Source organism: Dicentrarchus labrax, unplaced genomic scaffold (assembly GCF_905237075.1).
Source record: "Dicentrarchus labrax unplaced genomic scaffold, dlabrax2021, whole genome shotgun sequence".
In the NCBI taxonomy this organism is placed as follows: Eukaryota; Metazoa; Chordata; class Actinopteri; family Moronidae; genus Dicentrarchus; species Dicentrarchus labrax.
Window position 1 is genome coordinate 2,811,487 of NW_026136706.1, and position 11,084 is coordinate 2,822,570.

An 11,084-nucleotide genomic window follows, 5' to 3' on the forward strand; every position below is an offset into this window, starting at 1 on the left:
CTGTCTGACTTTTATTTTGACAGAAAAGCTTCCATAAATGTGTGTGTTTGGAGTTCTAGCAGGTTTAATATCTGTTGGTATCGGATGTGACGAGCCACAGCTTTGTGGAAGCAGACTCTGGTTTCTCACCAGCCCCAGACAGGAAGCAGTAAACCAGGTAGTTACTTTGGTAAACGGACCAATAAAAACCTTCAAAATACAAATAACAGACTGTGAATTAAGTGTTAGGAGTCTGTGTTTAATTCAGCATTTATGTTAGCGAATAATCTTAATTATTGAAACTTCTCCCACTAAAAGAGCACAGCTACAATGAAAGGCTGAGGAGGCAAAATGTAAAGTTTGAACAGAATACAGTTTATATTTATTGTAACATATGACGGCCTTTAGCTCGTGTTTCTAGAGTTACGTGTTGTTACGAACACGTTAGGAATTGTTAAAATGTGATATTTCTTAAAGGGAGTTTGGTGCAGGGAGCTTTTAGTTGGATTCAAACTGCTGATATGGATCATTGTTAACGTTTAGTCTCCACTACAGAAACACTAGCTGACTGCTGAAGGCCGATCAGGTTGTCTGACGCTGACTGCTGTTAGTTATTAGTTTAATAAATGCGTTAATGCTGGGAGTATTGATTACAGACGCTGGCTGATCAGGATCATTATAAGCTTTTTTTAACTAAGTTTTCACCTTTTGTCTGCTTGCATGACGTGGTGCTCGTTTTCTCCGGCTGCGCCTCCCCTCTCACTGCAGCCTGGATCTTCTGCGCCACGTACCTGCAGGCTGGGAAAGAACAACATGGGAACCGATCAGTGGAAGCTCTGTAATGGAGTCTAGCACTGAGCTTCAATCAGGTCAGAATTGATCAGTATTGATTATGTGAGTGCATGTTGTAAGGTCTAAGGTCAGAAATGAAGCCAACACTGAATTAACAAAAAGCTGCAGTTCCTCTAACGGCCACTAGAGGCTGGCTCCAGCAGTGAGTCTCCATTAGGCCTCACATTAAAATGTCACTTTACAGCAGAAATAAACATGTTTACAGCATTTTGGTCTCTGTAGCTAATATCCCCGTTCATGACAACTGTACAGGGGGGGTGAACTGACCCTTCCTAAGCCCCGCCCCCTTTCTGTGCTCCAATAACAGTTGAGCATGCTACGTGCTAGGTTAATCTACCAAATTCAGAAGATGGTTAAAAGATAAACGCTACACACACATATATATATATATATATATATATATATATATATGTGTTGCATGATAGTTTGGCTATTTAGATAACGTTTTGCTAAAAAGCACCCACTGCATTTGCAAATAAAATATATGCGTGCACTCATTCACGGCAGATGACAGTAATTCATCTGTTTCCCTCCTGATTGTCACGATATGTAATAAAATGACGGATCCTATTTTAATCTCTCCGTTTGTATGCAAACCACAAACAAACTAACACACTAAAATAAAGCGAGGCTGCACGCCCGCACTCTTGTTCCAGCATTTCTTTACACGTCTGCCTTTTACATATTCAAATTTACCAAAATGCTCTCACAGATTCAGAAGCTTTTTATTCTCCATTACCTCAAAATGTGTGATTAGTATTCACACTGAGGCTTTAATCTGGAAATGAGCTGATCTCAAATACAATATATTCAATATCAGGGATTTCAAACTCCTCCAACCTCCAACTGCCTCCAGCCTGCGACACCAAAAATATAATGTAAGAATTTATTTCTAGTTTCATATAAATTTAAACTTCATATACAATCAAAATAAAAGCACAAATCTATTTTTAAAAATGTGTGCAGGATAAGTTGGCTAAAGCTAACAGGTTATCTCACATATCTCTGCCAAATGATAATGAAACTGGATCATCTGACGGACTCAGTGTCCCAAAATGCCCTCTGCTCCAACATGGCCTCATTAAATAAAATAAAATAAAATAAAATACGTCCTCTTTAGTCCTCATGTGAATTTCCAGCTTCAAGTAAAAATCCAAAACATTTGATTCTTTATTAACGAGGCTGAATGTATATGAATCATTTATTATTCCTTTCATGGTAGAATATCTAATATTTATGACTCTTATTTTGAAACAGTTTAATGACGCCGTCCTCTAACTGACCTCCGACCTGCTGTGCAGAACTCCTCACAGGGATGAAGGAGGTTCAGGGGTGAGAGAAATGTGCTGTATCGGGCAGTAAAGTATAAATAAATACCTTTGAGAAGGAAAACAATGTGGGGTTGCCTTGTGGAGCGAGGAAGGACCGATTACAGTTTGCTAAAGCAAGTAGAATTTACTTTATTTTATGGAAAATTCATCTTTTATAAAGTACAAATATCATTAAAAGGCTGTTTGAATGTAAATATAACAGTCTTTCTTCCTTGAGAAGTAATAGTTTTTGTTTATGTGGCCGATATTTGGTAATTTTAATTAATTTCCAGGTGCTTCCAGGTTTTCCAGGATGCATGGGAATCCTGTTACACTGATTTAAAAAAACATTTATCCAACGACAACATAATTATAAAAGATAATCTCTCAATTAACAAACAAATCCATGTAAAAAAAACGTATTTTTACTGTTAATTGTCACTAATTTTACATCGTTTAAAAACATTAACAGTGTTTATCTATTAAAAACATTAAAATAATAATTTTATGATTTTAATTTTAATGTTATGTTACATTAGACATGTAAACTCAGGCTATTTGTGTTTTCATTTATTTGAAGAAATACAGATAAAAAAGTAAAATAAACAGATTAAATTAGTTGTTTTTTTTCTGAAAGTGGACGTTTTTATTCATATATGGTCACTATGGATACAAGCCAAGTCAACAAAACAGACATTGTTTATTTCTTTTAAATATTATTTTTTATATTTTAGCTTGTTTAATTTCGTGTTTCGTCTGTTTAAATAAGTAAATATATATAATAAAAGGACCGTAAACTTAAACTAGGTTAAAGTTTCTGTATAAAACCTTTATTTATTTAACATTTTAAAGGAATTTATACAGAATAAAGTCATTTTTTAATATTGCAGACTGTAAATTGTTCCTAAAACCAACATTACAGCATTAATATGTTTGTTTTTATGTCAGAACTGTTTGTTTTCATGGTAAACTTGTATTTATACAGTAAAATATGGATTAAAACTCGAATATTTACCTTAATAGTAGTGTATATATTTCTTTTTTACTTTTATTTTATTTTAGTTTATGTTTTCCTTTAGTATTATTACTATAAAGTATATTCTGTATTTTTAAATCTGACTCATGGGATGTGACTAACTCTTGGCAGAGCTCTCGGGCTGCACTTCCTGATAGAAAAATGCTGAGTCACTCCAACAGTCAGCAGTTTTTTCTTCACAAACAAACTATTGGAAACTTTAACATGAATTTAAAACAAAAACAAACAACAAAGACTTTTAGGTTTTTATATTTGGTTTTAGTTTAGGTTAATAATGGAGGCGTCTCAGAAGTGTTACAGTCTAAATACTTCTACTTTATCTGATCAGTTTCATCAGTATTGATTAAGAAGCCGATCGAGGACTCACCATTGATGATCAATCACACCATTTTCTCTCTCAAGTGTTTTCAGCTCAGATTAGAAGTTTCGAAGCCTCGGCGGTGAATCAGGAGCGTCTGTGTTTGCTCTCAGCTGTCGTCTGACACTGGAGCTCTTCCTCAATAACAAGTTACACCCTCCTCTAACACCCCCCCCCCACACACACACACTCCCGACACACCCCCTCTGTCCTGGGAGTCCTGTAGAGCCGGTCCTCCCTGTTCCTGTCTGTCCTCCCTGTTCCTGTCTGTCCTCCCTGTTCCTGTCTGTCCTCCCTGTTCCTGTCTGTCCTCCCTGTTCCTGTCTGTCCATCTGCAGTTTGTGTTGTTCCTGTTGGACGGTTAATGTTTGTTTGTGCTCTTTAAAAATTTGATTTTAAAGCTGTAATGTTCAACTTTTACTATTTAAATTCTCTATAAACTTACATTATCAGTCTGTTAGCTTTAGCTTCAGTCTGTTAGCTTTAGCTTCAGTCTGTTAGTTATTATTGTTATTATTATTATCATTATTATTATTATTATTATTATTATTATTATTATTATTCATGCAGACAAACCAAACATTGAGCTAGCATTCAGCTGTACGGTGCTATTTGGATCTCATAAACAGAAGAAGCATAAACGTATTAACAAGTTTTTAACGAATGAATCTAATGAATTTAATGAATCACTTATGTTACTGAGAACATTACTGATGACAGCTCTTATTCGGGGTCCACCAGGAGGCCGCTGTGGGGGGGTTGACATTTAAAGGTGACGTCTGTAGGTCATTGCAGTGATATGATGGCAGCGGTGGATAAATCCCTAACGTTGGTCTCCAGACGCTGACAGAGGCGAGGAGGCCTTCAGGCTTTCATCGCCTTCTGATAAACTTGTCGGGTAATTGATCTGACATTTTTCTGCAGTGCCGACAGTTTTGAATAAACTTTATCGAGCAAGGATTCAACACGTGGAAATAGCTTGGCTCCGGGTGAACTATCAGAAAGAAGTAGGTCGTATCTCCTTTTAAAAAACACTTTTCCTCGACCTCGATGGAAAATGTCATGAAGATGTGGAATTAATTTCAGTTACCGCGGCTCCAGTGTCTCTAAATACTGAGTTATGGACGATTTCAAGACACTGAAGGAATTAAAATAAAGAGAATCTTCCTGTTCTCATGTGGGAACTCTCACTGACTTCATATGTGGATTATTAGCTGAGCTGCTTGTAGCAGATAGAAATAATAGTTTGGATATTAATGTGCTAGTTAGTGCAACACTATAAGAAAACATTGACCGTGAAATTAAAGTTACATTTTTTTTAGAGTGTAGCACAGTAATACTATGTCCTGTCTAGCTTGATAGCACTAGCAGATTAATACCTTGTTAAACAATACCTGGTATTAATGTGCTAACACTGCGTGGAGCGCTGGAAGCCACTGACTGGGATGCTCTGTATGAGCCACACGGGGAGGACATTGATGTGCTGACTGACTGTCTCTGAGTACATTAGGTTCTGCATTGACAGTTCCATCCCCACAAAGGAGGTCTGCTGTTACCCAAACAACAAAGCGTGGGTAACCAGAGACCTGAAGGCCCTTCTCAATGAGAAGAAGAGGGTCTTTAGATCTGGGGACCGAGCAGAACTCCAGCGTGTACAAAGAGAGTTCAAACACAGCATCAGGGGGAGTAAGGACGCATACAGGAGAAAGAATACCAGGGACGTGTGGAGTGGGATGAGAGAGATCACTGGCTTTCAGGGGACAGGTGGGGGTGCAGCTGAGGGGAATCAAAAACAAGCCAACGAGTTCAACCAGTTCTTCAACAGGTTTAACTTGAGCTCCCCCACCCCTGGCAGCCCCTCGAATGCTCCTCTGACATGCAGATGAGTGCTCCCCTCATCACATGGGTCGATGACTATCTGACGGGCAGACCACAGTTTGTGAGATTAACGAACTGTGTGTCTGACCGTCTGATTAGTAACATCGGGGCCCCCCAGGGAACTGTACCGTCTCCCTTCCTCTTCACCAGCTACACTGCAGACTTTAAGTACTGCTCTGAGTCGTGTCATCTGCAGAAATACTCTGATGACACGGTTATCGTGGGGTGTGTTGAGGGTGGGAGAGGCATCAGAGGTGCCTGATTTGAGTTCTTTGAAACACCCTGCTCATAGTAGTGAACTCCTAAATCTTTAGCCTGAACTGAGGGTCAGAGTGAAGTCAGAACCAGATCTTCTTCCACTAAAACAAGCTGAAACTCAGAGGCTCAACACCTAAGGAGTTTAGGAGCTTCTCCAGGTGTCTGAAGGTACCATTGATAGTATATACAATGGACAGAGCCTCCTCCTAGCTTGTGAAAAATAACACACCCATTACAAACTGAGAGTCATTGGCCCACTGGCGTTCCTTGTGGAAACTCAGTGGGGTCACAGTCTCAAACCATTGTATGTCAGGCATGACTGCTTGGGGTTAACAACAGTCGAAGAGGTGGTTTCTATGAAGCTGTTGCTGAGCATTGTCCTAATGTGTTGTTCAACAGACATTGAAGGAAAAGCACACAATACATTTGGCTGGCTCAGTTGAATGTGTCTCTGTGGCGCAATCGGCCAGCGCGCTCGGCTGTTAACCGAGAGGATGGTGGTTCGAGCCCACCCAGGGACGTTCAAAATGTGGTCCTCCTAAGTGCTATGTTTAGGCATTGTCTATCAATCTTAGTGATATACTAGTTGCTCCAATTTCACCTCCCCTAGACCTTTGAACCTCAAACTGTGTTTTTCCTTGTGTTTTCACAGGCCTCAAATGTGCTTGTTTTTCCTCTCCCCATCCTGCCCAAGATCCCAAAATGAGTCGGTTTTGTTTGTTGTGTCACTTTGTTTTGACAGCAGATGGCGCTGTGGCTTAGTTGGTTAAAGTGCCTGTCTAGTAAACAGGAGATCCTGGGTTCAAATCCCAGCGGTGCCTTAATCAAAGTTCTTTGAAACATTCTGCTGACAGTAGTGAACTCCTAAACCTTTAGCCTGAACTCCACTAATGACCAGAACCAGATCCTCTTCCCCTGAAACGAGCTGCAACTAAATCAGGAATTTAGGAGCTTTTCCAGGTTTCTGAAGGTACCATTTTACCATTTGCATATCAGCCCCATGTGGGGGTTGATGATGCCATGATCTACCTGCTGCAGAGGGCTTACTCCTCACTGGACAGACCCAACACCTCAGTCCACGTCATGTTCTTTGATTTCTCCACCGCCTTCAACACCATCCAGCCCAGACTGCTGAAGGCCAAACTGGAGAACATGCAGGTGAGTGCTCCCCTCATCACATGGGTCGATGACTATCTGACGGGCAGACCACAGTTTGTGAGATTAACGACCTGTGTGTCTGACCGTCTGATTAGTAACATCGGGGCCCCCCAGGGAACTGTACCGTCTCCCTTCCTCTTCACCAGCGACACTGCAGACTTTAAGTACTGCTCTGAGTCGTGTCATCTGCAGAAATACTCTGATGACACGGTTATCGTGGGGTGTGTTGAGGGTGGGAGAGGCATCAGAGATGCCTGATTTGAGTAATTTGAAACACCCTGCTCATAGTAGTGAACTCCTAAATCTTTAGCCTGAAGTGAGGGTCAGAGTGAAGTCAGAACCAGATCTTCTTCCACTAAAACGAGCTGAAACTCAGAGGCTCAACACATAAGGAGTTTAGGAGCTTCTCCAGGTGTCTGAAGGTACCATTGATAGTATATACAATGGACAGAGCCTCCTCCTAGCTTGTGAAAAATAACACACCCATTACAAACTGAGAGTCATTGGCCCACTGGCGTTCCTTGTGGAAACTCAGTGGGGTCACAGTCTCAAACCATTGTATGTCAGGCATGACTGCTTGGGGCAAACAACAGTCGAAGGGGAGGTTTCTATGAAGCTGTTGCTGAGCAATGTCCTAATGTGTTGTTCAACAGACATTGAAGGAAAAGCACACAATACATTTTGACTGGCTCAGTTGAATGTGTCTCTGTGGCGCAATCGGCCAGCGCGCTCGGCTGTTAACCGAGAGGATGGTGGTTCGAGCCCACCCAGGGACGTTCAAAATGTGATCCTCCTAAGTGCTATGTTTAGGCATTGTCTATCAATCTTAGTGATATACTAGTTGCTCCGATCTTGTCCAGTTTCACCTCCCCTAGACCTTTGAACCTCAAACTGTGTTGTTCCTTGTGTTTTCACAGGCCTCAAATGTGCTTGTTTTTCCTCTCCCCATCCTGCCCAAGATCCCAAAATGAGTCGGTTTTGTTTGTTGTGTCACTTTGTTTTGACAGCAGATGGCGCCGTGGCTTAGTTGGTTAAAGTGCCTGTCTAGTAAACAGGAGATCCTGGGTTCGAATCCCAGCGGTGCCTTAATCGAAGTTCTTTGAAACATCCTGCTGACAGTAGTGAACTCCTAAACCTTTAGCCTGAACTCCACTAATGACCAGAACCAGATCCTCTTCCCCTGAAGCGAGCTGCAACTCCAGACTTGTGAGCTGTAGCCAAATAAATCATAAATCATCTTTTCCAGGTTTCTGGAGGTACCATCTTACCATTTGCATATCAGCCCCATGTGGGGGTTGATGATGCCATGATCTACCTGCTGCAGAGGGCTTACTCCTCACTGGACAGACCCAACACCTCAGTCCACGTCATGTTCTTTGATTTCTCCACCGCCTTCAACACCATCCAGCCCAGACTGCTGAAGGCCAAACTGGAGAACATGCAGGTGAGTGCTCCCCTCATCACATGGGTCGATGACTATCTGACGGGCAGACCACAGTTTGTGAGATTAACGACCTGTGTGTCTGACCGTCTGATTAGTAACATCGGGGCCCCCCAGGGAACTGTACCGTCTCCCTTCCTCTTCACCAGCGACACTGCAGACTTTAAGTACTGCTCTGAGTCGTGTAATCTCCAGAAATACTCTGATGACACGGTTATCGTGGGGTGTGTTGAGGGTGGGAGAGGCATCAGAGGTGCCTGATTTGAGTAATTTGAAACACCCTGCTCATAGTAGTGAACTCCTAAATCTTTAGCCTGAAGTGAGGGTCAGAGTGAAGTCAGAACCAGATCTTCTTCCACTAAAACGAGCTGAAACTCAGAGGCTCAACACATAAGGAGTTTAGGAGCTTCTCCAGGTGTCTGAAGGTACCATTGATAGTTTATACAATGGACAGAGCCTCCTCCTAGCTTGTGAAAAAGAACACACCCATTACAAACTGAGAGTCATTGGCCCACTGGCGTTCCTTGTGGAAACTCAGTGGGGTCACAGTCTCAAACCATTGTATGTCAGGCATGACTGCTTGGGGCAACCAACAGTCGAAGGGGAGGTTTCTATGAAGCTGTTGCTGAGCAATGTCCTAATGTGTTGTTCAACAGACATTGAAGGAAAAGCACACAATACATTTTGACTGGCTTAGTTGAAATGTGTCTCTGTGGCGCAATCGGCCAGCGCGCTCGGCTGTTAACCGAGAGGATGGTGGTTCGAGCCCACCCAGGGACGTTCAAAATGTGATCCTCCTAAGTGCTATGTTTAGGCATTGTCTATCAATCTTAGTGATATACTAGTTGCTCGGATCTTGTCCAGTTTCACCTCCCCTAGACCTTTGAACCTCAAACTGTGTTGTTCCTTGTGTTTTCACAGGCCTCAAATGTGCTTGTTTTTCCTCTCCCCATCCTGCCCAAGATCCCAAAATGAGTCGGTTTTGTTTGTTGTGTCACTTTGTTTTGACAGCAGATGGCGCCGTGGCTTAGTTGGTTAAAGTGCCTGTCTAGTAAACAGGAGATCCTGGGTTCGAATCCCAGCGGTGCCTTAATCGAAGTTCTTTGAAACATCCTGCTGACAGTAGTGAACTCCTCAACCTTTAGCCTGAACTCCACTAATGACCAGAACCAGATCCTCTTCCCCTGAAGCGAGCTGCAACTCCAGACTTGTGAGCTGTAGCCAAATAAATCATAAATCATCTTTTCCAGGTTTCTGGAGGTACCATCTTACCATTTGCATATCAGCCCCATGTGGGGGTTGATGATGCCATGATCTACCTGCTGCAGAGGGCTTACTCCTCACTGGACAGACCCAACACCTCAGTCCACGTCATGTTCTTTGATTTCTCCACCGCCTTCAACACCATCCAGCCCAGACTGCTGAAGGCCAAACTGGAGAACATGCAGGTGAGTGCTCCCCTCATCACATGGGTCGATGACTATCTGACGGGCAGACCACAGTTTGTGAGATTAACGACCTGTGTGTCTGACCGTCTGATTAGTAACATCGGGGCCCCCCAGGGAACTGTACCGTCTCCCTTCCTCTTCACCAGCGACACTGCAGACTTTAAGGACTGCTCTGAGTCGTGTCATTTGCAGAAATACTCTGATGACACGGTTATCGTGGGATGTGTTGAAGGTGGGAGAGAGGCTGATTACAAGGACCTGATCAACCGCTTTGTGAAGTAGTGTGGGGAGAACCACCTGCAGCTGAATGTGGCAAAGACAAAGGATATGGTGGTGGACTTCAGGAGGAACAAGCCCCTGCCCTCTCCTGTCAGTATCAATTGGACCGATGTGGACATAGTAACAAACTACAAGTACCTGGGTGTCACACTGGACAGTAAACTGGACTGGTCCACAAATACAGAGGCTGTTTATAAGAAGGGCCTGAGCCGGCTTTACTTCCTGAGGAGGCTCAGGTCCTTTAATGTCTGCAACAGGATGCTACAGATGTTCTATCAGTCTGTTGTGGCGAGCACCATCTTCTTTGCTTCTCTTTGAGACAGGTAAGTAAGACTTTTTAATAATAATTGACTCTTAACTATAATTTCCCTTCGGGGATAAATAAAGTATTTTCTATTCTATCTAGACAGGACAAGCTATTAATGTGCTAGTGCTAGCAAGCTAGAAAGGGCATAGTAGAAAATATATATTTAATAAACAAAACAAAAAAACCTGCATTTAGCCATTTTACCCAGTTTCGTTGTCAGTGTAATTAATAAAAGCTTACTGAGAGCAGTCAGTTAAATAAGGAATCTACTGAGAGCAGGATGCAATAAAGAAAGTTTGTCTTTTATAATGAAGTTATTTTAAGGCAGGGCAGAATAATAATGGTGCACTTCAAAATGTGAAGAAATGTGGAAATTAACTACCAGATAAATGTGTGATGAGATAAGATAAACCTTCATTGATCACCAGAAGGGGAAAATTAAGTATATAGAATAAAAAATTAGAATGAAAATAGGAACTGTACAACAGCAATTACACTCGAAATTATAATATAAGAAAGCTGATAACTACAAAAATAATATAAAAGTATTAATATAAATAATAGTTAGAGTTAAAAACAAGATAAATCAAAGAAATATTAAAAGTAAGTTGAATATCAATACATATAACCATCACATTAATAAATAAAATAATAATAATTATAATTAAAACTAAATTAATTGAATTAATTAATTAATTAAATAAATAAATAAATAAATACATAATAAAAACGTAAACTGGATCAATCAGACTGTAATTAGTAGAAACCGTCTCGGAGGTC

The 11,084-nt window shown here is 41.4% G+C and overlaps 1 protein-coding gene and 6 non-coding genes across 17 annotated transcripts in view; 6 read left to right on the top strand and 1 right to left on the bottom strand.

Annotated features, from left to right (window-relative positions):
• ifngr2 (interferon gamma receptor 2) overlaps positions 1-11,084 on the bottom strand; it is a 139,032-nt gene that overhangs the window by 107,454 nt on the left and 20,494 nt on the right. The window lies entirely within an intron of this gene.
• trnan-guu (transfer RNA asparagine (anticodon GUU)) lies at positions 6,119-6,192 on the top strand. Its single transcript has one exon. It is a non-coding gene; the product is annotated as a tRNA-Asn (tRNA).
• On the top strand, positions 6,419-6,492 carry trnat-agu (transfer RNA threonine (anticodon AGU)). Its single transcript has one exon. It is a non-coding gene; the product is annotated as a tRNA-Thr (tRNA).
• trnan-guu (transfer RNA asparagine (anticodon GUU)) lies at positions 7,532-7,605 on the top strand. Its single transcript has one exon. It is a non-coding gene; the product is annotated as a tRNA-Asn (tRNA).
• trnat-agu (transfer RNA threonine (anticodon AGU)) lies at positions 7,842-7,915 on the top strand. The gene has a single exon. It is a non-coding gene; the product is annotated as a tRNA-Thr (tRNA).
• On the top strand, positions 8,977-9,050 carry trnan-guu (transfer RNA asparagine (anticodon GUU)). The gene has a single exon. It is a non-coding gene; the product is annotated as a tRNA-Asn (tRNA).
• On the top strand, positions 9,287-9,360 carry trnat-agu (transfer RNA threonine (anticodon AGU)). Its single transcript has one exon. It is a non-coding gene; the product is annotated as a tRNA-Thr (tRNA).